The 27,014-nt window shown below is 46.9% G+C and overlaps 1 pseudogene; it reads left to right on the forward strand.

Annotated features, from left to right (window-relative positions):
- Positions 1–23,736: 23,736 nt before the first annotated feature.
- LOC116817791 (uncharacterized) lies at positions 23,737–26,048 on the forward strand (annotated as a pseudogene).
- The last annotated feature ends 966 nt before the right edge of the window (positions 26,049–27,014 follow it).

Here is a 27,014-nt window from a genome sequence, read left to right on the forward strand (position 1 = left end):
GGTGGGATCTTAGATGGCACTTTGAGTTACCGTACCCAACTGAAGAAGACAGCAACTGAAGTTAAGACACACAACAATCTTCTTAGCAAACTGGCAGGTTCATCACAGGGTGCTCATGCAGCAACTCTGCAGACATCAGCTCTTGCCACCTCGTATTCAGTGGAGGAGTCCTGTGCACCAGTATGGAGTCGATCATCACACACCAAACTGGTGGATACATAGTTACTTGCTGCCATTTGCATTATCTCTAGCACCCTACATCCGACACTACTCCCATGGCTTCTAGTTCTGAGTAATATTGCTCCTCCCCATATCAGACGAGAGGTTGCCTTTGGGAAGTTACTGGAGAAAGTATGTGCCAACCCAAGCCTGCTGCTGCACAATGACCTCTTTTAAACTTCTAGACATGTTTGCTGCCACGTTGCCCTTTATGGTCTCATCTGCCACATCAGGATGTTAGGGTGGAAACACTCTGGTGAGAGGAATGGATATCTGTTATGATCCCTGTCAAGAGTGTTTCCCGACTCTGACACTTCGAGTGCAGAAGGTGGGGGCCAGCAAAAGACCTTAAAAGTACTTGCCACTAAAGGCTACCTTAAAACTCCCTAAGGTAACAGATTCCCTGGCCTTGGATTGATATCATTGCCATCACCCCCATGCAAAAACCTCTTTGAGACCCCAGGAAGGAGCACTTGGGAATTTCTTCCTGTGAGGTACCCTCAAGCTCTTTTAACCCTCCCTGAGGAGGGAGCTTGGAAAAAAACAGCTGTTAACATCAGCTAAACATGAAACTTTAATTTCTTAATTCTTCTTAGTAACTGGTTGTGCGGTCTTAGACATGTGCACACAGAACCTCCACCTCAGATCATGTTCTTAAAAGAATGATCTTTAGTAAACAAAAATAAAACAGGTCTGGCAAAACATTGCTTTTTTGCTAGGTGTTATGGAGCAGCTAAAAAAAGAAGGTTTAAAAACACAGAGAATTGCTTCCCTCAGATTCAGCTTGAAAAAGTTACAATACACGGGGGAAGGAAGTTACATGTGCTCAGCACAGAGAATACAGCAAACCCAAAATAAAGAAATAAACCTGATCGTGTCTGACTAAATATTCCCTGTTCTATTCACATATCTGTAGTTCAAGGTTTAGTCCTTTCCTGGGCATGGATGTCACTGGATTCTCCATGCCTGGCCCTTGGCTTACTTCATGTCCTTTCAGCAGCTTTGCCTCTCAGAACACAACAGGAAAAGAAAAGGCTGCTGCTTCCAATTCAAAATCCCATGCTTTGTTTTGATTGGCTCTCCTGGCCTCCTGTCATCTCACTTCCTGCTTCCCTAAGCATTCCTGGGAGTCTGGGACTCTATGATTTTAACCCTTACAGGCAAGACAATTAAAAGTTAGGTCTAAAGTGTTAACAACTTCAGAGAAAGATTCTAGCTAACTGAATGTCTGTAACATCCAAAAAATGATGTTACCCTCCTCTCCATTCACCACAATTCCCAAACAGTCCCTCGTTGCCGACCCCACAATCTTTCTGCCTGGTTTTGACCTGCCCCATCAGCAAAGGTCTCCTGGAACAGGTTCCGGACTGGTCAAGGTCTCTGTTCAGCTACCCAGTATCACTGGGCCTTTTGTGACAGCCCTTTGGGCAGCTGTGGCAGGACATAGATGATGACACACATTGTTGCTGAAATCTTGCTGACTAGGTTCAGCCGCGGTCCAGAAAAACTGCATCACACCACTGAAGATGCCATTGCCTGGCTAGATGACTGTGCCTGTGCTAGATAATACCTAACTGGAATATGAACAGGCCTTAAATACATGTTGGGGGAAGAGTTGTTTTTAAAGGTATTCATGTTTTCCTTATCCAAAAGTGAAATGAGGTACACACCTTTATGTGCGACAGCCAAGACTATTCTCTGAACCAGAGTGCAAATAATTCACATCACCAAGGGAAGGAGTTTGAGTCTCTTATAAGAAGGGGGATATGCAAATAGGGGTAACAGGTTCCTGTTTAAATCTCTCTCTTCGTGCTCAGGCTACAGGTCAAGAGACAACCAGGAACAATTGCCATCCACCTGCCCCCCCCCCCGAACTTTCCCCTCTAACATCAGGCAAAATGAGACTTTGGCTGCATTTGCTTTTCTTTGCAGTGGCTTGGAAAAGTAATTTCCTGGTAGTTGTGACATTGCACTCCATGTGTTTTATGGAAATATGCTTATGAATGCGAATAGGATGTAACTGGAATATGTTTTATGAAAATAGCCCCTTCATGGTGTCCTTAGGAAGCTTGTAATCTACTAAGTGTGTTCAACCTATTTGTTTGCATGTATTATTTCTATATCAGGAGATAAGAGAATAAGATATAGACTTGTATCAGTGTTGTAGTCACACCAGGTGGGGGCCATCAATGGGGCATTAAGCTAATCAGGACCACCCAGAGGATTCAGGGGGCCTGGGGCAAAGCAATTTCGGGGGGCCCTTCCATAAAAAAATTTCAATACCATAAAATACTATATTCTTGTGGGGACCTGGGGCAAATTTCCCCAGTTGCCCCCCTTCTGGGCAGCCCTGGCCCAACCCCTGAACCTCAGCGTGTGAATCGGGTCAGGAACCAGTTGCTCAAACTCCACCCTCTTCGCTGGTTTGTGACAGTTCTTCGGCAAAGTGAAATTTAGATTCCTCTTCGCAGCAGCACCAGCGGCGGAGAGTGTCAGGCCGGGTCGATCTATGGGATGTCATGGAGACGTGTTTTCTTCTCATCCTTTGGGTATTGTCTCATCCAGGTAACTGAGCGGGGATTTTCAAAGAAGTTTGAGACGATTTAAGTCTCCTATCTCCATAGAACATTAACCCCCTCGCTAACTCCAAACCCGAATGGTAGCCCTAAGCCAGCCCCTCACATTGATCCTATGTGTAACCCTCTCCCTCACCCTGATTCAGTTCCTGTTGATCACCTAAGTCTTTTAGAGTCCGTTCAACCCCCAGGTGTGAGCTGCGTCCATGGGCCAAGCCCAGCGGAGAGGATGTCCTGCAATGTGATGGTCTTGTTGCAGATGCTGCGCTGGGTGACTCGGTTCAGTCCAGAGAACTCCAAGTGTCTGGAATAGAAGGAGATGTTGTGACACTCTGCTGTTCTTACGATACCAGCTCTACTGGTTACGTCTATCTGAACTGGTACCGTCAACAGCCGAATCAAGCCCTACAGTACATACTCAAGAGAGGAGTGAAGCGAGCTCAGAGTTACACCCACTCTGCAGATTTCGCCCAGAAGAGGTTTTCTTCCCAGGCTGATGACAGCTCCACAGTTCTGAACATCACAGCCCTGGAGCTGTTAGACGCAGCGGTGTATTACTGTGTCCTGGAGATGGCACTGTGAGAAAGCCACTTAGCGGAGCTGTACAAAAACCCTCTCTTTCCTGCAGCGCTGGAGACATTAAAGCTGCTCAGCAGCACTCCTGGGGAGAGCGATCGCTCAGCTAAAAACACCGATTTTGTCCTGTTTAAGTTGTTTAAACAACTCCATTAAAATTGCACCCTGGAGAACCAGAGACTGCTAGGACGGGGAGAGACCTGGAGGGGTCTTCTAGTCCCCTGCACTCATGGGTAAATCTCCTACCCCTTCTGAGGATTTCAGCTGCGGAATAACCTGAACCCAGCATGTTTCCTGTGTCTGTTTTGAGCTCCCCCAAACTCCTCCCTCCTCCACTGGGCTGATTTCTGTTGAAGCGTCCGTAGCTGGAGCTGCCTTCCGGCACATGAAGATTAGATTCCTCCTCGTAGCCACGTCTTAGAACATAAAGCCTGGGTCGCTAAGGGAGAAATCATGGGGAAGTGTTTTATTCTTAGTATTTGGATATTGAATCTCCGAGGTAAATAGACTGGGATTTTCAAAGGACTTTGGGCTCCCATCTCCCATGGAATCCTGGTCTTAAATCTGCTCCAAACCTTTCCCCTCAACCTCTCTGTAACACAGCCACATCGCAAAGAGATGCAAAATCCCGCTCTTCTTGCAGTTGAGGTGAGGCACTTGGAGGCTGGAAGATCTGCTAGCCAATTGAAAACACAGATTTGGGGGTGACTGTGCCGATTTCCGTTTTCTCCTTCCACAGCCCCTGGGAGATTAACCCCTTATTGAAACGTCTTCACTGAACGATAGCGCCTGGAGACCATCCAGGGAGTGATTTTAAATCATGAAATCGCAGGAACGCCTTTTCTCCCGTCTCAAGTGGACAGAGGAGGTTTCCCCTATGTTAACAAAAGAATAAGAATTGGTGGTAACAGATGAGTCTAAAATGATGAGTGAATAAAAGTTGTTAAAAGGAGCCGTTGGCGATGTGTGGTGTGGGATTAATCAAACTGAGACTTGAAAAGGAAACCGGTTGACTTAGGGATTTCAAAAATTCTATTTGAAATATTTAGCCATCATGGCTAGTAAATATGTGACTATATCCCCCCCCCCAGCAATTATATCTCTGCCCCACTAGATGCTTATCATGAAAACAAAACAAACAAACAAACAAACAGACGAGGTAGAGCTGCCATATTATTATCTCCTATTTACAGATCGAGAGAGAAGAGCAAACATATCGTCTGACTTGCCCTAGTCACCAGGGGCGGAGCTCGGACGCGGACCATGACATTCGGAGCCTACAGCCAGTGGCTTTAAGCCTAAACCCGCCTTTTTCATTGACCCCATCGCTCCCACAAGCCTCGCGATTCCAGTTGCAGCCCAAACCCTGAACCTCAGCGTGTGACCTGAGTCAGGAACCAGTTGCTCAAACTCCTCCCTCTCCGCTGTAGATTTCGCCCAGGAGAGGTTTTCTCCCCAGGCTGACGACAGCTCCGCAGCTCTGAACATCACAGCCCTGGAGCTGGCAGACACAGCGGTGTATCTCTGCGTCCTGGCAAGGACCTCCCTTCCCTACAGCACTGCAGGCTGCAGACATTAGAGCTGCCCAGCAGCTCTCCTGAGGGGCACGATCACTCATTTAAGAACACAGATATTAGCTTGATTAAGTTGTTTAAGCAACTCCATTAAAATGACACCACTGGAGAATCAGAACTGTAGGCCTGGAATTAACTTCTAGTCCAGTCCCCTGCACTCGGGGCAGGACGAAGTATTATCTTCTAGACAATCCCTGACAGGTGTTTGTCCAACCTGCCTTAAAAACCTCCAATGAGGGAGATTCAGCAACCTCCCTAGGCAATTTATTCCGGTGCTTAACCACCCTGACAGGGAGTTTTTCCTTAATGTTCAACCTAAAGTACAGTCTTACTGCAATTGGATCTCCTAGTTTCTTGTCCTAACGTCAGAGGTTGAGGGGAACAATTTTTACCTTCCTCCTTACAACTACCTTTCTTGTAGGTGAAAACTGTTATCATTTTCTCTCTTAGTCTTCTCTTCTCCAGACCAAAGAAATCCATTTTTTTTCAATCTTGACTCATAAGTCATGTTTTCTAGACCTTCGTCAATTGTGCCAACTATTAATTACTTTCACTGACAAAAAATAACACCTTATTTCTGGTCCGAATTTGTGTAACTTCAACTTCCAACCACTGGCTCCTGTTATATCTTTTTTGCTAGGCTGTAGGGCCCATTAATAAATATTTGTTTGTAATAGACTACAACCAAGTCAGCCCTTCACCATCTCTTCACCAGCTTGAGTTTCTTGAGTCTATCACTATAAACATGTTTTCTAATCTTGTCATCATTCTCACAGATCTTCTCTGAACACTCGCCAATTTATCAACCTCCTTCTTGAACTCTGGACACCTGAACAGGACAAAGTATTCCGGGAACAGCCCCAACACTGCCAAATACAGAATTAAAATAACTTCTCTCTTCTCCTATTTGGCGCTTTCTCTCTCTTCTGGTACTTCAGTACCGTATCCATGGCCTGCAGTGCATTCTCCAGAGTCGAGCAAGAAGAGCCAGTGATGCTGCAGGTTTCACCCAGGAGAGGTTTTCATTCCAGGCTGATGACAGCTGCACACTTCTGAGGATCACGGATCTGAGGCTGGCACTGGCAGACACAGCGGTGCATTACTGCGTCCCGCAGCGCTCAGAGTGACAGAGTCACACAGCAAAGCTGGGTAAAAAAACATCCTTCCCTTGATGCCGCGGAAATTATGCGCACTGAGACTGGAAACAGCTGCCTTAGGAGAACTGTTACACTGCCAAGAAATGCATATTTTGGGGTGATTGTACTGCTGTCAAGCTAGTGCTTCCTTTCCCTCCCCCCCCCCCGGAAAAAACTAAATGATTATTCAAATCTTTATAGTAATTTATCAACCTTGGATCATAGAATGGGCTTGAGGCTATTCTGTTAACACTTTGGGATTTTTTTTCTCATTGTCAACTATAGTATTTTGCAAATAACGTGTAGTAGAAACACTGATTTTTAAAAACGTGAGTTAAAATCGTGTGGTTAAATGATTTAAATGAAGATAACCTATTTATGAGTGTGCGTGGGAGATTTAAATGACTAGTTGCAAGTCTGGGACAGTCACAACCTATAAAGCACCTTCTGTTTTGGTGTGATTATTTAGAAATCTCGTGTTGCTTTGTATGACATTTTAATAACGCATGTGACTAAAGTAACGCTGTCCAGGCAGATCTGCGGAAAATAACAAGGTAACGCGATCTACTGGTAAAAAGTATAATACACATGTCATTTTAATCTTTCCATGTTCTATTTATTTTAGATTTAACCATGGAGGGAACAAAGACTTTTAAAACATATTGAAAGGATGTTGTCTGGAACTTTTTAAGGAGCCTCTGTGAATGAGACATGCACATTTCATTGAAAACATCCTTTGAAAGTCCCAAACTTCATTCCTGGTAAAGCTATCTGAGTATCTATCTACTTATATCACCCCATCACAAACACATCTGAGTGCTTACAAATATGTATCCTCACAGTCCAGGAGTGGTAGAGAAATATTAGGATCTCTGTTTTAGATATAGGGAAACCTAGGCAGAGAGAGATTAATTGCCTTGACCAAGTTCTCAAAAGGGATCTGTGGTAGAGCTGGCAACTGAATCCAGCTCTCCTGAGTGTCAGATAAGTGCCTCACCCACAACTCCGTCCTTTCCCCTGCAATCTCAACAGGATGTCAGCTGCTGAGTCACCTGAACTCATCGCGTTTCCTGTGCCTTTTATGAGCTCAGAGTCCTCCCTCTTCCACTCGGCTGGTTTTTGTTGTACAGTCCCAGCTAGATCTGCCTTCGGATACACGAAAATTAGATTCCTCTTCTCAGACACGTTTTAGAGAACATAAAAAAACTAGCTCGTTATGGGAGGAATCTTGGCGAAGTGGTTTATTCTTAGAATTTGGATATTGAAACTCCTAGGTAAATAGACTGGGATTTTCAAGGGCTTCCATCTCCCATTGAATCCTAGTCTTAAATCTGCTTCAAACCATTTCCCTCAACCTCTCTGTAACCTTAACCCGAAATATACCGCTATCCCCAACCCTAACGCTACATTCCAAATTCAACTCTAGCCCTCACCCTAAATCCTAAACCTAGGGCTTTATCCGAATCCGAACACTAGCCCTAACCCTAAGCCATAGATCTGATGGTATACCTTAACCCCCATCCTAATCCGAATCTTGGTTTCTTTCGATGTAGGCACCCAAACATCTTAGGTCGCTTTAAGGTTCCCAGCCGAACACTGCAATGGCCCTGGAACCGCGTCCGTGGGTCAGGTGCTGTTGAGATGATGATGTCCTTTAATTAGCTTGTCTTGTTGCAGGTGCTGCGCTGGGTGACTCGGTCCTGTCCAGGGAACCCGAAAAGTCTCGGTCGGAAGGAGACACTATGACACTCAGCTGTTCTTACACTACCAGCGATAACTATGTTTTTCTCTACTGGTACCGCCAGTATCCGCACCAAGCCCCGCAGTACATTCTCCGGGAAGGAGCGAAGTCCTACAGCGGCCAAAGCCACACTGAAAGTTTCGCCCAGGAAAGGTTTTCTTCCCAGGCGGATGGCAGCTCCACCGTTTTAACCATCACAGCCCTGGAGCTGGCAGACACCGCAGTGTATCTCTGCGCCCTGCGCCTGGCACCGTGACAGAGCCACATAACAGAGCCGTACAAAAACCCTCCTCCCTTGCTGCAGGCCTGCAGCGCAGGTTAACACAATTAAGCGGCGCCCTTGGGAAGCCGTGTAGCGTCTGTTTTTATGCTGTAATAAGTAGTTGCCTTTGTGGGCGTGGGAGCTGCTGCTCAACGGTCTTTGGAATCCCCGCCCCCTAAATTCGTTCACCATCCAGACACAAGGTAAAAAGTGTTCTGCAAAAGTGATCAATACCGGTGCCCCCATTTATAGCTGCGGGGAAACTGATGAGGCACAGGGCGGGGAGGTGACTTGCTTATGGTCACCCAGTGGTAAAGCCAGGAAGAGAACCACCCCACCCTCTTTGCATCCCAATACACTACAGTGCTGATCTCTTTTCTAGGACACACTGCCTCGGCCATACAACTTCATGTTCCAAATTGCTTCTCGATGGCCCTGGTTCTTCTGTAGACGCGCGTGATTGACGGAGAAATTCCTCTATCTCAGCTGTATGTTGTATCTGACAGCCTCACAATCTTTAATGAAGTTATTCTCACCACACCACTATTCCCTCTTCTCATATAAGGTAACCCCGAGTCTCCTTTTTAATTTGGCAGGTGCTGAGACCATCTCCAATTTGCAGCAGCCTCCTACTGCAGAGGCGCTGGTTCGAAGAGGAGCGAATTTGCTCTGCTATTGCTCTTCGGGCTCTAAGGAGTTTGTTCATCATTGGTACCGACTGTTCTCACACCAAACCCTAGAACATCTAATCAGTGGGCCCCCAAAAACACCTCCAGTAAAATAGTGCACAGACTGTACATCCCAGTGGGCAGGAAGTACTTGCAACCTGGGATTTAAATTATGGCATTAACAATGAAGATACTGCCAACTGTTACTGCGCTGTTGCACAGTAGTAAATGCTGACTCTTTCTGTGCAAAAATGCGCCCAGGAGCTCAGACTGTGAGCTCTTCCGGTCTAGGAGCAGCTTTCCCCTTTGTGTCTGTACGGCACCTAACCCAATGAGAGAGGAAAGTGCTGTTACCCACATCCAGTTGGGGCACTGCGCACAAAAAGTCTTTTCAAAGCATCTCAGTGCTTTAGGAGGGTAAGTCCCATTGCAAACTACAAGCAAGACACAGTTTTTAACAGAGAGGGTGATTCACCCCTGGAACAAATGCCCCAGGGAAAAGGTGGAAGATACAGGTTATCCAAACACAGATTACTCAAGAAAGGGGTAACAGCATGACATTTTATGGTCTCTGAAATGTAGGGGATCAGACTAGAATCCTAAATAATCTATTGGTTCCTTTTGTCTGTAAAATACATTTTAAAAAGCGGTTTAGGCAACTAGAAAACCATTAACCTAAGGTACTTTTCTGGCCTCCACTACCGGGACCATCAGAATATTTTATGTACTTATCCCCAAAAAATTCCTGAGAGATAGGGAAGTCCCATTTTACAGATCGTGAAACAAAGTGCAGAAGGACTAAATTACTTTCTCAGGATCACAAAAGGAGTCTATGGTAGGTCTGGAAACTGAATCTGTGAGGATATGTCTACACTACGGGATTATTCTGATTTTACATAAATCGTTTTTTTAAAACAGATTGTATAAAGTTGAGTGCACACGGCCACACTAAGCATATTAATTCAGCGGTGTGCATCCATGTACCAAGGCTAGCATCGATTTCCAGAGCATTGCACTGTGGATAGCTATCCCGTATCTATCCCATAGTTCCAGCAGTCTCCCCTGCCATTGGAATTCTGGGTTGAGATCCCAATCCATGATGGGGCAAAAACAGTGTCGAGGTTGATTTGGGGTAAATGTACTCACTCAATCCTTCCTCCGGGAAAGCAACGGCAGACAATCATTTCACGCCCTTTTCCCCTGGATTGCCCTGGCAGACACCATAGCATGGCAACCATGGAGCCCGTTTTGTCTTTTGTCACTGTCACAGTATGTGTACTGGATTCTGCTGGCAGATGTGGTACTGCAGTGCTACACAGCAGCATTCATTGCCTTTGAAGGCAGCAAAGATGGTTACCCTCCCTATGGCACTGTCTGCTATTATAAATGGGTGATGAGATGATGGCTATCAGTCATTTTGCACTGTTTGCAATTGGAAATTGGCAATGATGGTTATCAATCGTTTTGTACTGTCTGCTGCAGTTATGGGTGCTCCTGGCTGGCCTCGCCGAGATTGGCTGGGGGCACATGGACAAAAATAGGAATGTCTCCCTGGGTCATTCCCTTCTTTATGTTTTGTCCAAAAATAGAGTCAGTCCTGCCTAGAATATAGGGCAAGTGCACTAGAGAACCAGAGAGCACTCAGCCGTCTTCGCAGGTCTCTATGAGCCCTCCGAGATATCCCTCAGAGTGAGAATATGATGAAGCTCGCATGTGTCTTCTATGGGCAGTGCTGTCGTTGGCACAACCATCATCCGGTTTGCTTGTCTCCTCCTCCCTTCTAACTTTTCCTGGGCTACTTGCTTTTGTGCAGTAGTCCTTCTATTTGTGTGATGATAGTATTAAAGAGTGCTCAGTAATAAAAAAACACTGATTTTTTACGTTTATGATGTATAAAATTGTATGGTAATGGCTCTAGCCTCATTCTATGAGTCATTGCGATTATCGAGAATCTTTTCTTTAGACATGAAAGTGAGAGGAGGTGTTCTATGAAGCTCTCAGCTGCTCTAAGTGCTGTCTATGATGGAGTGATGTTATCCTATCCATTTTTGTACATTCGCCAGAATACTGGGGAGTCTATTCCGTTCAGTGTTTTTTATCCTGGGCGCCCTGGCAACCTCTATTGGGCTGCGATAGTGAGCCACAAGTGGTTGATGACTAGATCGAATGACTTTGTGATATTTTCCTTGAGTCATTGTTTTGCAACTAGGGCTAATGTATTACCAGCCTGGAGGGACTAAGACTGCCCGTGTTTTTCTTTAGCACATGCAGCTACCCCCGAGGTCGTTCTTATCGTGCAGGCCGCAAGTAGACACGTAAGGTCACGTGACGAGTCTTTAAATAATGAGGACGAGAAAGCTAATGATTTTATTTGCTTTTCATTTCGGGAGGGCGTAGGGTGTAAATTGTATGACATAGACACCCGAAACAGTCGGGAGACAGAATGTATTTGGACGCTGTGCAAAGCATTGGAGCTCAGCCAAGAGATGCATAGGATTGCTTTCGGAGATGCGGGACTGTGGATAGCTGGGAGAAGTCCGCTCAGTACCCCCTCCCTCTCCGGATGTCCATTTGGATTCTATTAGGCCTTTCTGGCTGTTTGGTCTTGTCACGAGCACTGTGCTCAGAGTCCATAGTTGCTGTGGCCTACTGTCTATTATGGCCTGGAGATTGGTTTTTCAATCATGCTTGGCCATTTTCATTCTTGCTCGTAAAGGAGCTCTGGATAGACAGATTTTCTCCCATACAGCGACCAAGTATAGAAGTATCTCACCTACGTCCATGTGGAAGCTTTTTCTGATTTGGGACCGGCATGAGCCACGCGTCTTGACGAGTCCTGCTCTGTAGCATAACAGGATATGAGAATATCAAAGATTTGCAGGTCTTTCCGATCACCAGAGCCAGTGCATCTATGCTGATTCAGTTTTTGCTTTCCAGAGAGCCACAATGGGAGTGCACGTGGATGGATACCCCCGGAGGGCTGAATCATTTGCATTGCACCACAACTGTAAACCAATAACCGACATGGCAATACCGATTTCAGTGCTACTCCCCTCATCGGGGAGGAGTATAGAAATTGGTTTAAAGAGTCCTTTATGTTGATATAAAGGGCTTCGTTGTGTGGACGGGTGCAGAGTTAATTCGGTTTAATGCTGCTAAATTCAGTTTAAACGTGTAGTGTAGACCAGGTTTGAGTTACCCAAGTCCCTCCCTGGCCTGTACCTTAGCCAGAAAGACCATCCTTTGTTAGTTCCAAGGAGAATAAAATGTAACCCGTTTTTGGAAACAGTTGTGAGATTAAACAAGAATTTCTGGTTTGCTGCCTGAGATTGAAAGTCTGCTTAACTCGACTAACCACTAGTGGGTAGTGCTATAGGCTAATAGATTTAATAGGTACTTAATTGTAGGTTAATAGTTTTATAGTCCAGAAGACCACTAGATCATGACTCCCCTTATAACATAGATCATAGAATTTCATCGTCTTTCTCCTGTACTGAGCCCAATAATTTGTGCTTGACTGAAATATATCTTCCTCAAGTATCACTGCTGGGTCTTCCCACCAATTGGAGGTGGAGACCAATAATAATAATTATTAGTGTGTCTCAGAGATTGCATTATTTTAGCACCTAGCAGCCAAATTTGAAAATGTATTTAGATGCCTAAATCCCATAGATTTCAATGGGACGTACAGACCTTTAAAATCTGTCCCTTAGTCCCTCTGTGCCTCAATTCCTCACCTGTAAAATGGAGATAGAAGTCCTTCCTTAGACTATTTAGACAGTAAACTCTGCAGGACGGAAAATGTTTTGGGTTTATTTTCCGTGTGTCTGTGCAGTGCCCTGCACAAGGAGGTCTTTATGTGGTACTGCTATATAGAAAAAGGTAATCATGATAAAAAATGTAAAGACCGAACACCCGCACGCCTTCTGCGAGCAAGCCCTTTTCCGTCTGTTGAGGATGAAAGTGTAAAGAAATCTTTTGATGAGCAACATCTTGTGATATGTTCAAAAAACCACCCTCCTTAATCCCCTATTTCCTTTACTGCCACAGCAACCAACCTGCCATGCAATCTTTGCAGATAAGGCAGAAGTGGTGAGGGGTTGAATGCACTGGGAGGCTAGTTCTGTCGTAACAGGCGGTGTTATCTCTCTGCCGCTAGCGATAGCAGCAAGCTTCGATCTACAAACAGAACAAAATACCCTGCAAAGTGCAATGAATGGGCGCAGCTGTCTCTTCTTGTCCCTGTTCGGTGAGTAACGCCGCTTATTGTCTATTTTAAATGTATTGTTGTTATAGTAACACCCACTACCTCCAGCTGAAATCAGGACCCCATTATGTCGTGTTGAGCTCTGTATAGATACCGTGGTGAGAGTCAATCGAACCCCAGAGAGAATACAACTGATAGTTACATAAATGCCTAAGGGATTTAGAGGCCAAATCTCCGCTACTCTTAAAGGTAACCGAGTGTCCAAATCTTTTAGGTGTCTGATGTTCTCAGCCCAGATGGGTTGCTGAGAGTCACCCGATAGTTGGTAGCAGGGCTTGAAGTTAAATCCAGTGTCCTGAGCCCCACTTCAGTGCCTTCCATACCAGACACCTTCCTCTGCCATCACCGCTTCAAGCTAATCAACCGAGTCCACTTCATGTTCCTCTTGTGCTGTGCATCACTAGCCCACGTTTGTTGTTTAGTGTTTTATTTAACTCTCTCTCATTCCCTCCACCGAGGTGGGATCTGCCTGTCTGAAGTAACCCAGTCCCCCGACCAGAGCGCTGCTGAGCTGACTGATGCAAAGATTCAATGCACCCATGACATTCCTGATGGGAATTACGATTCCATTTACTGGTGTTACCGAAAGGCCAGCACTGAACTGACTTACATCGCTCACAGTTACAGTGGTGAGAGAAATTCAGGCCACTATCGAGTCTATGTTGACCGTGCCAACAGCTCCAGCATTTTAACCATCAGGACCTTACAGCCGGGAGATGGTGCTGTATATTATTGTGCCTTGCAGCGCACAATGCTTCGCCTGCTGTAACACCCTGAACAGTAACTTGCCAGGGAAGGAGCGCTTGATCCAAAGACCATTGAAGACAATGGAAAGACTCCTGTCGAATTCAATGGTGCAGCTCAGGAGATTGAAGACAAAGTGGGCATAAATTCCCGCAGAAAGAGAATTCTAATGCCTAGCAATTTCTGGGGTTAGAGATGGACTGGATTCCTCAGGGAAGGATGGTCAAAAGTTGGAAAATAAATAGACAAGGTGTGTGAGGCAATATCTTTTATTTGACCAACTTCTGTTGGTGAGAGAGATCAGCTTTCACAGAGCTCTCCGGAGAAGAGGTTTGGCCAATAAAAGATATTACCTCTCCTACCTTTTCTCTTTCTTACCCGGGACCAGCACAGCTATCACAACACTGCAAACAAAACAGAAACACAGATAATGACAAGATACTGACCAAACGCAAATGAGTCTTTTCAAGACAAGACATGCAGGTTATTGTTAACCCATGTATGGCAAGTTCATCTACTTTAATAATGATAAAATCAAGTGGTTAATTAAAATAATTCCTTGTCAAGTTCTGGTCACCTGTGTTCAAGAAAGATTAATTCAAAGTGGAAGGGGTGCAAAGGAGGGCTACTCAGATGTTCAGGGAAATGGAGAGCTGATTTTAGGAGAGGCGATTGATTATTTAGGCTAGCAAAACAAAGGCTGACAGGGGATGGGCAGGGATGGTGTCCCTAGCCTCTGTTTACCAGAAGCTGGAAATGGGCGACAGGGGATGGATCACTTGGTGAATTTGACCACTCTGGTTCATTGCCCTTTTGGGGACCTGGGCATGGCCCGACTTGTTCGGAGGATTAGACTGGAGCTAGAGACCTTTATGGACCCATTGGCAGCTTTCATATGATCTTATGAGGAATCTGAGTGGTTTTATAAATACATAGGTAATGATGAACCCAGGGAGGGGAGGACTTTTAAAGCTACTGGACAAATATTTGACGGACAAACTGCTTATAAAAAAAAATGAAGCATAGTTGAATAAAATACTTAGGCTGGGAAAATAGAGATGATCTAACAATCATTAGGGAAAGTGACTAGTATGAGGTTATAGACAGGTGTAGGAGGAGTGGACTAGTCGAAAAAAACCAATAATTTTAAGATGGAGCTTGAACCTATGATGAGTTTTAAAAAAAGGGGTCCACCTGAAAATACTCTTTAGGATTGGGAATGGGAGGATCCTGCCCAGGGTTTTCCTTATTCTAGGTTCCTATGGATTATTAAACTTGGCTTCCTTCATTCCATTAATTGAATGAGGGTTTGTAGCTGCTTTTTTCATTTACCTGAAAAGGGTCCCAAGGGAGAATGGATCTAGGACTAGTTCTCAAGTTGGTAGTAGTGACCGAAACAAGGGTATCATTCTCAAGTTGTCAGGGGGGAGGTTTAGGTTGGATATAGGAAAAAATTTTCAGAGAGTTAGTGAGCACTGGAAATAGGTTTGCCATTAGTGAGACGTGAGGAATCTCCATTCTTTGGAGTTTTTTAAGGTCAGGCTTTTGACCAAGCCCTGGCTGGAATTATAATTGGGCGATTGGGTTCCTGCTTGAGCAGCGGGGGCTTGGGGGACTAAGATTACTCCTGAGGTCTTTCCAACCCTGATATCTTGTTCTGACCTTCAGTAACTATATTTTGTTTACTTAAATATTTGAAGGAATGGAATCCAATGTGCAATTTAAATCAATATTTTAATTGACTCACTGTATATTAATTAATGTTATATGGAAATAAAGATGTTTATTTTTTACAGTATTTATTGCCATTTGTTTTGATAAAAGAAGTTGTCTCATTAAAAAAGGACCAGGGAAAACATGACTGTGTAAAAAATCGTATTTAAAAATAGGGTGGCTCTAATTAGAAAAATGGGAATTTCATTAATAATTATTTCTTTTAAAATTGTTATGTTTGATTACAAGATGTCCTTCGTTTAGGAGTACAGAAAAAATAGATTTCACAAGGAATTGTCAAGAAGACTTTGTGATGTCTGTTTATTGGGAATTCGTTATTTATATAAACAATTCAAATTGATTAGCATATAGGACTAAAAGTCACATTAAGGACATGGGAAACATAATAACAAATACAATTACAGAATGGGACTTGACTTAATTTTAGACTAGATGGCACATGAAGGTTGTGAAAGAATTAGCGGGCTAAGATTCTTGGGATGTCCAGATCCCAGACAGGGACAGGCAGGTTACTGGCATTCAACAGAGTTAGCATTTTTTCGGTTTCTTGAATACATATGAGAGCTTAGAATTCCCCTCTTTGCAGGAACAGCACATCTATCATCTATCGTATGCATCTAACGTAAGAGCTAATGTGTTCACCCTCCAGCCCGGAAGGTGGAGAAATTAGTACGTTATACTATACTATTCTGATTACTATTCGATTTGTACACCCGTTGGATCCATCTGCTACAATGCTTTAATTAATTATACTCTGTTGAAATGAAGCCAACCTAGACTTGGTATACGAACTAAATTCTATGCATACTTAGCAATGCACATTGAGCTTCCCGTATCTTTCGATGGGCGGTCCCTGACGGGGCGTCACACACACACGAGATGAGGAGAGAGAGACCCCAAAGCAGACGTGTGCCCAGGCGCTAGACCGGATGGTCATGTGAGTTGTAGCAGCAGCTCCCCTACGCCGCAGCGCCTGGTCAGGTTTTTGCTCTTTGCCGCACGCGGCAAGCACCATGGGCTGAGGTGGGACGTGGTAGGACGTGGCAAGGGGCGGCTGAAATATAGCTCTCCCATGTTTCCCAGGCTCTAGCACTAGGATCTGGGAGGGTTGAAGACTGTTTTTGAGCTGACATTTCGCTATTCGTGAAGCGGCCTGGGAGCTTCTCATATGTGGTCCCCTTTCTGTAGATCCAGAGTCAAAGGGCCATGCAGGCCCTTTCTGGTCCAGTACATCCGTAGTTGGGACAGTGCATTCCCTCCCGTCACACGGCACTGGGAAGTCACTTCATTGCTCGCTCCCCGGTATTTTGCCAGGCCCTGGCGACACCTGGTTCGCACCACTCGGTTGCTATACGTAGTGGGTAGAGGAGACAAAGCCACAATAGTGGTGGATATAAGTGGCGCAAAGTTAATTCCGGCAAAGGCTAGCGTTATAAGTGGGAGCTGAGCTAGGTGTAGGTGTCAGAGGAGATGGGCTGATTCTACTAGAAAATGCGATCTTGTGAAGCAGATTATTCCTGGTGTGAACGGGTGAATCTGCTGTGGAAGAATACCTTCAAACAGGCTTGCCAAAGCCAGGGTTAAATGACGAAATAGAAATTAAAGCCATAGAGGAAACTTGAGAAAACCAACACCTAGACCATCTACAAAACGCCGCCTACAATATTTAGAACCTGCGCACAAAACCCTTCATAGGACTCATCTTATCATCAATCACAGAAAACACTGAGACTTGCGCATCTAAAGAAATGCGTAGAAGACGCTGCAGGCTTGAGTTAGACGAGGACGACAATAACACCACCGACAAAGCGAAAACAATCACAATAGTACAGAGATCAGACTTACGATTCTCAGAAATTACACTGGGAGCAATACCCACAAATTCTTAGTAGACTTTGGAAAACAAGCACGGATTATGAACGAAACAAACTCTTCAAAAGGCTATTAAAGGGATAGACGAAACGCACAAGTTCACAGTAGCACCAAGAAAATATGGTATACCAATTACACACCCGTGTTAGCTGCGACAATATTCACATATATGGACTCAAGACAGGTATATGACCAACTGAACGAACCTAGAGACAATTGACAAAAAAGGATAGACAGATGACCCAGTATATATCTCTGCAAGCGATTACGGGCCACATTTAGAGGTGTGATCGTGTTGCTACTGACACAACATGTATATGCCGCGCGCCATTTACTCTTTTCTTTCTATAACTTACTTAAAGGAGGTTAAAGCGCCATTGTGTTTTACTTTAGGCTTTGCTGCCTGTGAAGTCGAGCTGATAGAAGCAGCAGAGCTAGCATGCTCTTTTCATCAATTCGAGGCAAAAGAAAGACGAACACAGGGTCTCGCAATTCAGATCTGCCTGCATTTGATATATACAGTAATGTTTCGTCTGTTGGGCCCTGCTTTCTCCTAGTGTCCATCGCTGCTGGGCAGAAGGGATAGGGCGATTGAGGGCTTGACGGCCGCAGGTTCTGATTCTTGGGTTAAGCTGGGCTTTCCCGAAGAGCAGGGTGGGTATGAACTACCTCCAGTCTGGTTTGAGGGGGGTAGTTGCAGTGTGTGCTCCTTATGTCTTAGTAAGGATGCGGCGGTCCACTGAGCTTTTGAAAGGGCCAACACACCGCAGGCTCAGCTGCAAACACGGCCAGGATCTAGATCATGGGGAAGCCGTCGGCAAATGCGAGGATTCAGAGCTCTTGCTCTCTTAGATCTCCAAACACCAGTCGCTACCAGGCACTAAGAATCGCTTCACGTCCAGGCCACACACAATGGCGGCCACTCCCTCCCCAGCGCTATAGAGAAGGACCGCGTCGCACGTATCCCGGGATAAAGTGCCTTTCTCTATTGTAGCACGACGCGATCGAGCTGACAGTCCTGGCTCTCCTCCCAGGCGGAGAACTGGGTTGTGTATCGCTTTTGCCTGAGATTGTATGAAGAAAGGCTGCTGAGGCTTATCTTCCATAAAAGCTGGTGTCCTCGCCTTTTTCCACGGATTATTTGCAGAAGTAACTCTCTTCCCTTTTGTATAGTAACTGTAAAATTGTTCGTTATAATTCCTTTTTCTTTTTCTCCTGCCTGCCGTTATGTTTCTCTGTTGTTATCATTCTGGTTGAGGAAGACGCATACGACCCATATATAATCCAGCCGTTTGAAACAGCAACAATAGCATAAACTTCAGGCTGAACTTCAGTGCAATGTAGGTACCCAATTCCTTTAGATTTCTTTGAAAATTGCAGCCGAAATGCTTTGCTAGGTGCCTTTTGCAGAGCCCAGGTGTGTGTGAACAGTTGCGCGGCATTTCTCTTTTCTTCATAACTCCTAAGGAGGTTAAAGCGCCATCTGGTGTTTGGGAGGATACTCATAAAGAGAGGAAAGAGCTGCTTGATCTCTGGCTGCTCCATGTCTGATTGGACGTGTTTGAGCTGAGCCGCGGTGTGTTACCCGGGTGTTAATAACCTCAAAGTCTGGGGGGCTCCACCTTGATGCTTTTGAAGCCAGGCTTACCCAGAAATCGAAGTGCTGCCAATCGCCTTCCTCTGCCAGCGTTTGCAGAGAAAGGGGCACGTGACAGAAACTTCTGTATTACAAAGGAGATGACTGAGAAACTCGTGTGTTCGTTTTCTTGCAGAGATGATAAAAGGCTGCTGCCTTCTGCTGCTTCTCAGCGACTTATGCAGAAGTAAATAAAACACAGTAGCACAGATCCCTAATTCTGTATTTGCTTTCTGTGTTTGGGTTTGTTCTGTTTTTTTTTCTCTTTTGGTTTTCAGGTTTTTGTGTATGAATTTACTGTGTCTGAGTTTCTTATGTTTTCTGTGTTTATGCAGCTTTCCTGGTGTTTATGTTCTTGTTTTCTGTGTTTGACTTTTGCAGTTTGTTTCTTTTTTACTTTTTAGTTTGTTTTCAGGTTTTCATATTCGTGCTTTTGTGTTCCTATGTTACTATATTTGTGTGTATTTTCAGTGTTAATTTTGGATTTAGGGTGTTCCTGTCTTTGTGTTTTTTTTCTCTTTGTGTGTGTGTGTGTGTGTCTTTAATGTTGACTTTCAGATTTTTGTGTTTGAGTTTTTTCTTTCCTTATGTGTTTAGATTGATTTTCAGGTTTCTATGTTTGAGGGGGTTTTGTATGTTTAGGTTGGTTTCCAGGGTTTTCTTTTTCTTCTTTTCTTTTCGTCATCTTTACCTGGTTGTGAAGCTGTTAAATTCTCTCCAGATTTACAGTTACACAGAATAATTCTTGCCTTGCCAGATCCTGTCATTTCATTGATCAGCCATCTCTGCTGACGTAAGCCTTCTCCCTTACTGCTCCTTTGCGGGAAATTAATCTCTTTGCCTTATTAACACGTTTTATTGTCTCTCCAGCAGTTAGCAGTGAGGTGGTGCTGGAACAAGGTGCCCAGGCCTTGGCAGTCCGGGAGGGCGAAGAAGTGACCTTCCAGTGCCGTGTGACGGGAGGGGAGATGAGCAGCTACTGGATGTACTGGTACAGAAAGGGGCAGCAGGGCCCCTTGACCTGGATTTACCGAGAAGGGGACCACTATGGAGAAGGCTTCCAGGGCCGCTTCGTAGGGAAAGTTGATAGCTCCAAAGACAGGTTCACCCTCAGGATCCTGAGTGCAGAGCTGGGAGACAGGGCGATGTATTACTGCGCTTCCAGTCCCCACGGTGCCACAGCTGTGCTGCGGGGCAGAGCAAAAACTGACAGGGCTGCGGGGTAGGGGGTATCGCTTGCAAACCACGGACCACGGCCAGCCCTGGGGCACAAGTGGCTGGGGTCTCTCTCTCTCTCTCTGTGTGTGTGTGACGCTGTCAGGGACGCCATCGGAAAGAACGGGAAGAAGTGCATTTATTAGACAGTATTAGCATAGAATTTAGTTCTGTTTATACCAAGTCTAGGTTGGGCTCTTTCAACAGAGTATAATTAATTAAAAGCAGTTTTAGAGATGGATCCACGGGTTTGTAGTATAGAATAGTATAGTATAGTATAGTTTCTCCACCTTCCGGCTGGAGGGGTGAAAACATTATCTAGTATAGATGGATAGATAGATAGATAGATTGTGCTTGTCCTGTCCAAAGAGGGAATTTAAGCCTCATTTTGTAATTCAAAGAAATGGCCAAAAGGTGCTGCTATTCACCCATAATCCATCTTCGGAGACCAGTTAGACTGAAGGAGCTGTCCAAGGTGGAAATACTCCATGGACAGTTAAAGTAGAAAAGTGCCAAGAGGCCAAAATGTCTGCAGTAGGAGGGAAGGATCTCTCTCTCTCTCTCTCTCCATATATACACATACAATCTACTTAGCTAGCTAGATAGCTCTCTGACAAGGTGGAGGAGGTAATAATTTTTATTGAACCAACTTTTTTTGGTGGAAGAAACAAGGTTTCCAGCATTAGAGAAATTCTGCTCAGGACTGCCTTCTGTCTCCAGACCTGAGGAAGAGCTCAGTGAAAGTCGAAAACATGTCCCTTCCGCAAACAGAAGTTGTTCCAGTAAAAGATATTACCTCGCTCACCTTGACTCTTTCATATCCTGAGACCAAAACAACTACAAAAAATCTCTCTCTGTCTCTCTGTTTGCCTCTTTTAAAAAAATAAATACACGTGCATCTTTCGGTCTGTCTCTCTGGAAATAAATACATGTGTATCTGTCTGTCGGTCTGTCTGTCTGCTTTTATGGATTATAATCCTACGGAGAAATGGTAACCTAATTTAGTTGCCTGCAATAAGCATAACGAAGTTATACACCTACACCGAGGAGAAATTGTTTAAGAAAAAACATTCCTTCGCATTGTCTCCGGGTTGCTTCCTGGGCAGAATTTCTCCCTCTGTCTATTCGCAGCCCTCCCACGAGGGGGAGTGGGTCCTTGACTTTAAATAGACTGGACAACGCAGCAAACGCCCCATTCTGTGTGTGACAGCGGTACAGACGAGATGTGGATAGCCGTCTGCCTCTTTCTCGTCTGTAAGTGGTTCCATTTTACTGGCAATAAGACTGTGGTTTTCTAACTCACGGGTCTTACTCTGCCTCCATTGCTCTCCTGCTAGGTCCCGTGGCTGGGAACTCTGTGACCCAGATTCGAGCGTCTGCGTCAGCCAGGGAAGGGCGGTCCGTGAAACTGAATTGTCAGTACAGCACCACGTACTCGTACTACGCTCTGGGATGGTACCAGCAGCTGCCTGGGCAGCAGCCTCTGTTCCTAGTGTACAGAAATGACAGGGGAAATGAATACAAGCCCCATTCTGTGGCACCTCGGTTTTCCTCCGAGCTCAGCACCGATGTCAAATCCTTCACACTGTCCATAGAAGGGGTGCAACGGGCTGACTCGGCGGTGTATTTCTGTGCTCTCTGGGATCCACCGTGATACACAGCGCACCGTGATCCCGACACAAACTGCCGGGTGGGGGGGCGGGGCGGGTCTTGGAAAGGAAGGGAGATGAGTAATTTCCCTTACGTGCACCGGGGGGAGGGGAGCCACATAGCGACGCCACCGCAGCGCTGTCCAGGGCCGCTCCTGGACGGGCGAGCTGAGGCACCAGGGGCTAGTGGGAGGGAAGGAGCTTCCGACATTCTCGTGGGGGGCCCTCTGGGGCTTGGGGCCTGGGGCAAAATGCCCCACTTCCCCCCCCCCCACGGGCGGACCTGCAGCTACTGCGGTGAATCTGTCCCTCATTTTTAAGACTGAACTGTATGAAAATCGAGTGACCACATTTGCTGTTAGACACCCCCGGTGTCCCTGAGTCTGCAGAGGAAACGGCACAGACACGTGTCTCTGCAGCTCACACCCAACCCCGCCTCTCTGCGTGCTCTCCAGCAGAATTGTCTCCAAAATAGTCAGAAAAAAAAGATGATTCTGTGGCTACCGTCGCTTTCATGGCAGCAATTCCCAGAGGTGATTCCTTTCCTGGATATAGAGGGGAAGCTAAGTATTACATTGGACCTAGCTGAGGTTAGTAATAATATATTTTAATTTTGCAGGTGCCCATTCGCAGATTCAGCTGGTGGAGTCTGGGGGAGGCGTTAAAACCACAGGACAGTCTATCAGCATCTTCCGTAATGCCTCCGGATTTACCTTTGGAAACTATTGGATGCACTGGTACCGCCAAGCTCCCGGGAAAGCGCCAGAATGGATTTCCTACATTAACGCCGACAACACTAACGCGGACTATGCCCACTCAGTGAAAGGGCGATTCTCCATCTCCAGAGATAACCCCAACAACCTGCTCTATTTGCAAATAACCGGCCTGAGACCCGAGGACGCGGCGGTGTATCACTGTGCGAGTGACACAGTGACTGGCAGGGAATCTAACCACGTACAAAAACATCCCCTGTGCAGTCACAGCCCGCTGCGGGGCACAGCCCAGGGGACGGGTCAGACACACACAGAACTGAACCAAGGAGATAATGTCCGCAATGGTGCCACCAGCGCATGAAGGACGCTGCTTTTGTGGGGCTTCAGAGACAGGTCAGGGCTGGGGCAGGAAACACGAGGCAGCCGCTAACCCAGTCGCTGCCACTGGAGGGCAGTAGCCCCCTGTTCTTTGCTGGACACCTGCCCCCCCGGGGTACCAGCGCGCCATCCCTCCCAGACCCCGCCCCGAGGGGGCAGCACCCTGCTCTTGGCTGCGCTCCTCGCTTAGATGGTTTCCAAGCCTCTAGGAGGCGTGAGGGTTCAGCATTTCTGGGTTGCACCTGGGTCCCGACTCCCGGGAGACCTGGATGGATTCCGAGCAGTGCACGGGCAGCCCAAAGGGGACAGGGTCAGAGGTCACTAGCTGCTGGTAGATCTGACCTGCCCCTTGGCTGACTGTTGCTGCTCCCGCTAGGAATAAAACCCAGTGACTGAGCCAGTGACTGGAACATAAGCTCTCGGATCCTGATTGGTGGGTTTTCCAAGAAAGGGCTGGTTTCACAGCCAGCAGCTTCCAATGGCTTCAGTGAACCTTTAACTTTAGTAACTGACCGGTTTACTAGCCATGTCAGAGGTAACTGGCCAGGTGAAAACTCAGCACTCTTCAATGTGTGATATTAGCCAGACTCCTCCCTGGGAAGGGCGTTAGCCAATCGCTCAGCATGGCAGAGGCGGGGTTTTCCCAGGGCTATTTTAAATGAGGAGGAGTTATGCAAATTACACCGGTGCAGTGACTCTCTTTCCCGATTGTTTCCACCCGCCCCCTGACCCTGCGGCTCGCCAAGAAGCTCTGTCCGCGCGGAGAGCAGCTCGTGCCGGTCCCCAGCGCGAGGACGGGCCGCAGACGCGCAGAGACGATGCTTTGGTGGCTGTATTTTGTTTTTATCGCAGCAGCGTCCAAAGGTGCTTGGAAGAAGGGTGGGGGGAATGAGGGGTGTGTGTGTGTTAATCTGATGATTTATAGTGATTGACTTGAGCTGGGCGGGGGGCGGAATTCCATAGGAATAAATTGAGACAAACGGATTTTGTTTCCGGTTTCATACCATATATTTGTCTCGTTTAGAGGCGGGGGCTGGACACCTCCATTTCGTTTTCCCTTTTCTCACAAATATTGACAGACCAGAAGTTCTCCCCCCCACACACACACACTAGAATGTGGCTAAAGCTGCCGCCTTTGCCCAGGCCTGGCCCGAGGGGATTGTTCCCACCTGCTCTCACGCCCCCAACCCGTTTTGTTCCCCAGGGGCCCAGGGCCAGGTGCTGCTGGTGGAGTCCGGGGGCGGGACTGTGAACACAGGCGGCTCCAGGCGGCTCTCCTGCACCGGCTCCGGATTCACTTTCAGCATCGCCACAGCAGTGTTCTGGTACGGCAGGCCCCCGGGACAGGGCTGGAATGGGTCTCCTGGATCATCAGCAGTGGTGGCAGCACAGATACACTAACGCAGTGAAAGGGCGATTCACCGTCACCAGAGACAACGCCAAGAACCAGCTGTCTCTGCAAATGAGCCGCCTGCGACCCGAGGACACCGCCCGGTATTTCTGCGCTGCTAGAGGACACAGTGACGCGAAGCCAGGCTGGAGCTCTGACAAAAACTCTCTGCGTTCAGTTCAGGGGATTCGGCAGCGTCCCGTGACTAACATCACCCCTGAATTCCGGCGTCTCTCACCCAGAACTCATAGCCCGCTGCTGACCCACCCACTCACCGCAGCTCCTTAGTGGCGCCCTGCGCAGAGTAGTGCGTTGTCCGGGTCGGGGGGACAGCGTGTGTGTCTGTGGCACAGAGGGGCAGGAACTTTTCTCAGAGCACAGAGCAGGGATATAAACACTGACACCCGCGGGTGAGAGCAGAGAACGGGCCTGAACTCTGTGGGTTCACTAGCAAACGCGGGCGGATTTCTACCAAGCCGGACTGACCCAGGAATTCTCTCACCGCGCACCGGTGAGAGAACGTGTCTGTCCTCCCTGGCACGTGCATGGAAGGGCTGTTCGGCCGGCTACACGTTCAAAGAAAAAGAGCTCCAGATTTTTGTACACAACTCGCTGCGTGGTATGCTCCAGGAGGGGACCTGTCCCGATGTTGGCTCTCGTGCAACCCAGGCTGGTAAGAAAGTGCCACAGTTCGACTTGAATTACACGAAGGACCCAGTGGGAGCGCTCTTTAGTCACTGAGGGCAGAACTGACAAACCCAGAGCGGGTAATACGAGCCTAATGAAAACACAAGCACCGCCACACGAGAGATTCGTTTTTGCGTCCTGGAAATTATCCCTGGCTTTCCACATGAGCCTCTGCAGGGTAAATGTATCTGGTAACGATGAGCGGCTCCACAAAGGCAAGGATCCTGCTGCTCCGCAGGGGTTGGTCTGCCCTTAAAGAAGGGAGGAAATGTAAATGAAGTAACATTTCCTGTCACACCCGCTCTGTCCCTCACCCTGCAGGGGACAAAAGCTGCAGCTCCACGGGTCTGCACTGAACAAGTCCCACTGGGGATTCCCGAGTCCCAGGCTAATCAGAAGAAGATGCTCTCTCTGGCTACATTTGCTTTAATGGCAGCACTTCCCCAAGGTGATTCTGGCATGAAGAGGTCGGGGGACTCAGTGTTACTGTGTACAAGGCTAAGGTCGTTCCCTGTTATATCCTCAGGTCCCAATCGCAGGTCCAGCTGGTGAGTCTGGAGAGGCTGAAGATGGCAGGAGAGTCTATCAACATCTCGTGTAAAGCCCCGGGTCAGCTTTGGTGACTATGCGATTCTGTGGTACCGACAGGCTCCCGGGGGAAAACCAGAGTGGGCCTCTTATATTAGCTGGGACGGCTCTGATACGGATTACGCGGACTCAGCCGAAGGGCGATTCACCATCTCCAGGGACAACCCCAGCAACTCTGCCCTTGCAAATGAAGAGACTGAGAGGTGGAGGACAGCGCCCGGTGTCACTGTGCGACACACAATGAGGGGAAGCTGGTCCGAGCTCAGACAAAGACTCCCGTTCCTGTCACAGCCCCGGGGGAAGCACGTCACACCTCAAATTTCAGTCACATGCATTAACCAAGTAGAAAATCTCCCCAACTCTGCAGTCATCAGGAAGGGAAGTATAATTGTGGAGCCCTGGAAGACTGCAAAGATATACTAAGGCTGAGGTACATTCAGGGGCTGCACCCTCTATCCCGGCCTCTGACACACACCTCCCAATGGCCGCAGGGTGCTGCAAACAACACTAGTCCCCTCTTTTCACAGCCCCCTTACTCCCCGGAGGCTCCTTCTTGGTCATTGTCTGAGGCTACTTCCCCAGAAAAAAAAACAGTGTGTAAATTCTTGTGTCATTACTGACAAGAGGCAGGGTTGAGATTACATGAGCAACCTGAGTTCTGGCACCTCCTCTCATTCGAGGCTTGACTTAGCCACATTAACGTTCTTTTAAAGTAGTTTTAATGTAATTTCCTTCCCGTACAAAAAATGAAGCAAACAAACACACCACCCTTTCTTTCTATAGAACCACACTAACCCTCCCTCAGCTGAGAATTGGCATTTCCAGAGGTGCACACTCCTTGTCTTAGATGCGCACGTCTCGACCTGAGTTACCATGTGCCCCTGCTGTCCCGAGCCCTGCCAGTAGGGGCCAGCACTCTTTGTCTGTAGTACACATCCCCGCCTTCTATCCTTAGCTACCACTAGAGGGCAGCATGGTTCGCTTTGGTGCCCCCCAATCAGCGTGCGACCTACATTGTTTCTGGAATATCCTACACTGCCCCTTCATGTGCCCCGTGGGTGGTGGAACAGAAGGTTCAGCACTGGGCCAGAGTTACATTATTAGGGAAAGATGCTTAGGGACCCGCTCCTTTCCCTGCTAGGAGATCTCAAGGTTGGCAGCACTGGGTGCCTGGTCATTAGCTCAAGAGAGCACTTTGTAATGGAAAGGCTAGGACATGTTTCTTGTCATTCTGTAGTACAAAGCATGGAACCAGCCCACTCAGCGGTGACAGAGCAGGAGGCCCCCGATTCTAGACAAGCCCTTGGCCTCAGCGATATGTCCCTGGTTCCACAGTGTGTGGATACCATCCATACTCAACGGAACAGAAAGAGACACAAATGTGGAACA

The sequence above is a fragment of the Chelonoidis abingdonii genome, chromosome 14 (genome assembly GCF_003597395.2).
Source record: "Chelonoidis abingdonii isolate Lonesome George chromosome 14, CheloAbing_2.0, whole genome shotgun sequence".
In the NCBI taxonomy this organism is placed as follows: domain Eukaryota; kingdom Metazoa; phylum Chordata; order Testudines; family Testudinidae; genus Chelonoidis; species Chelonoidis abingdonii.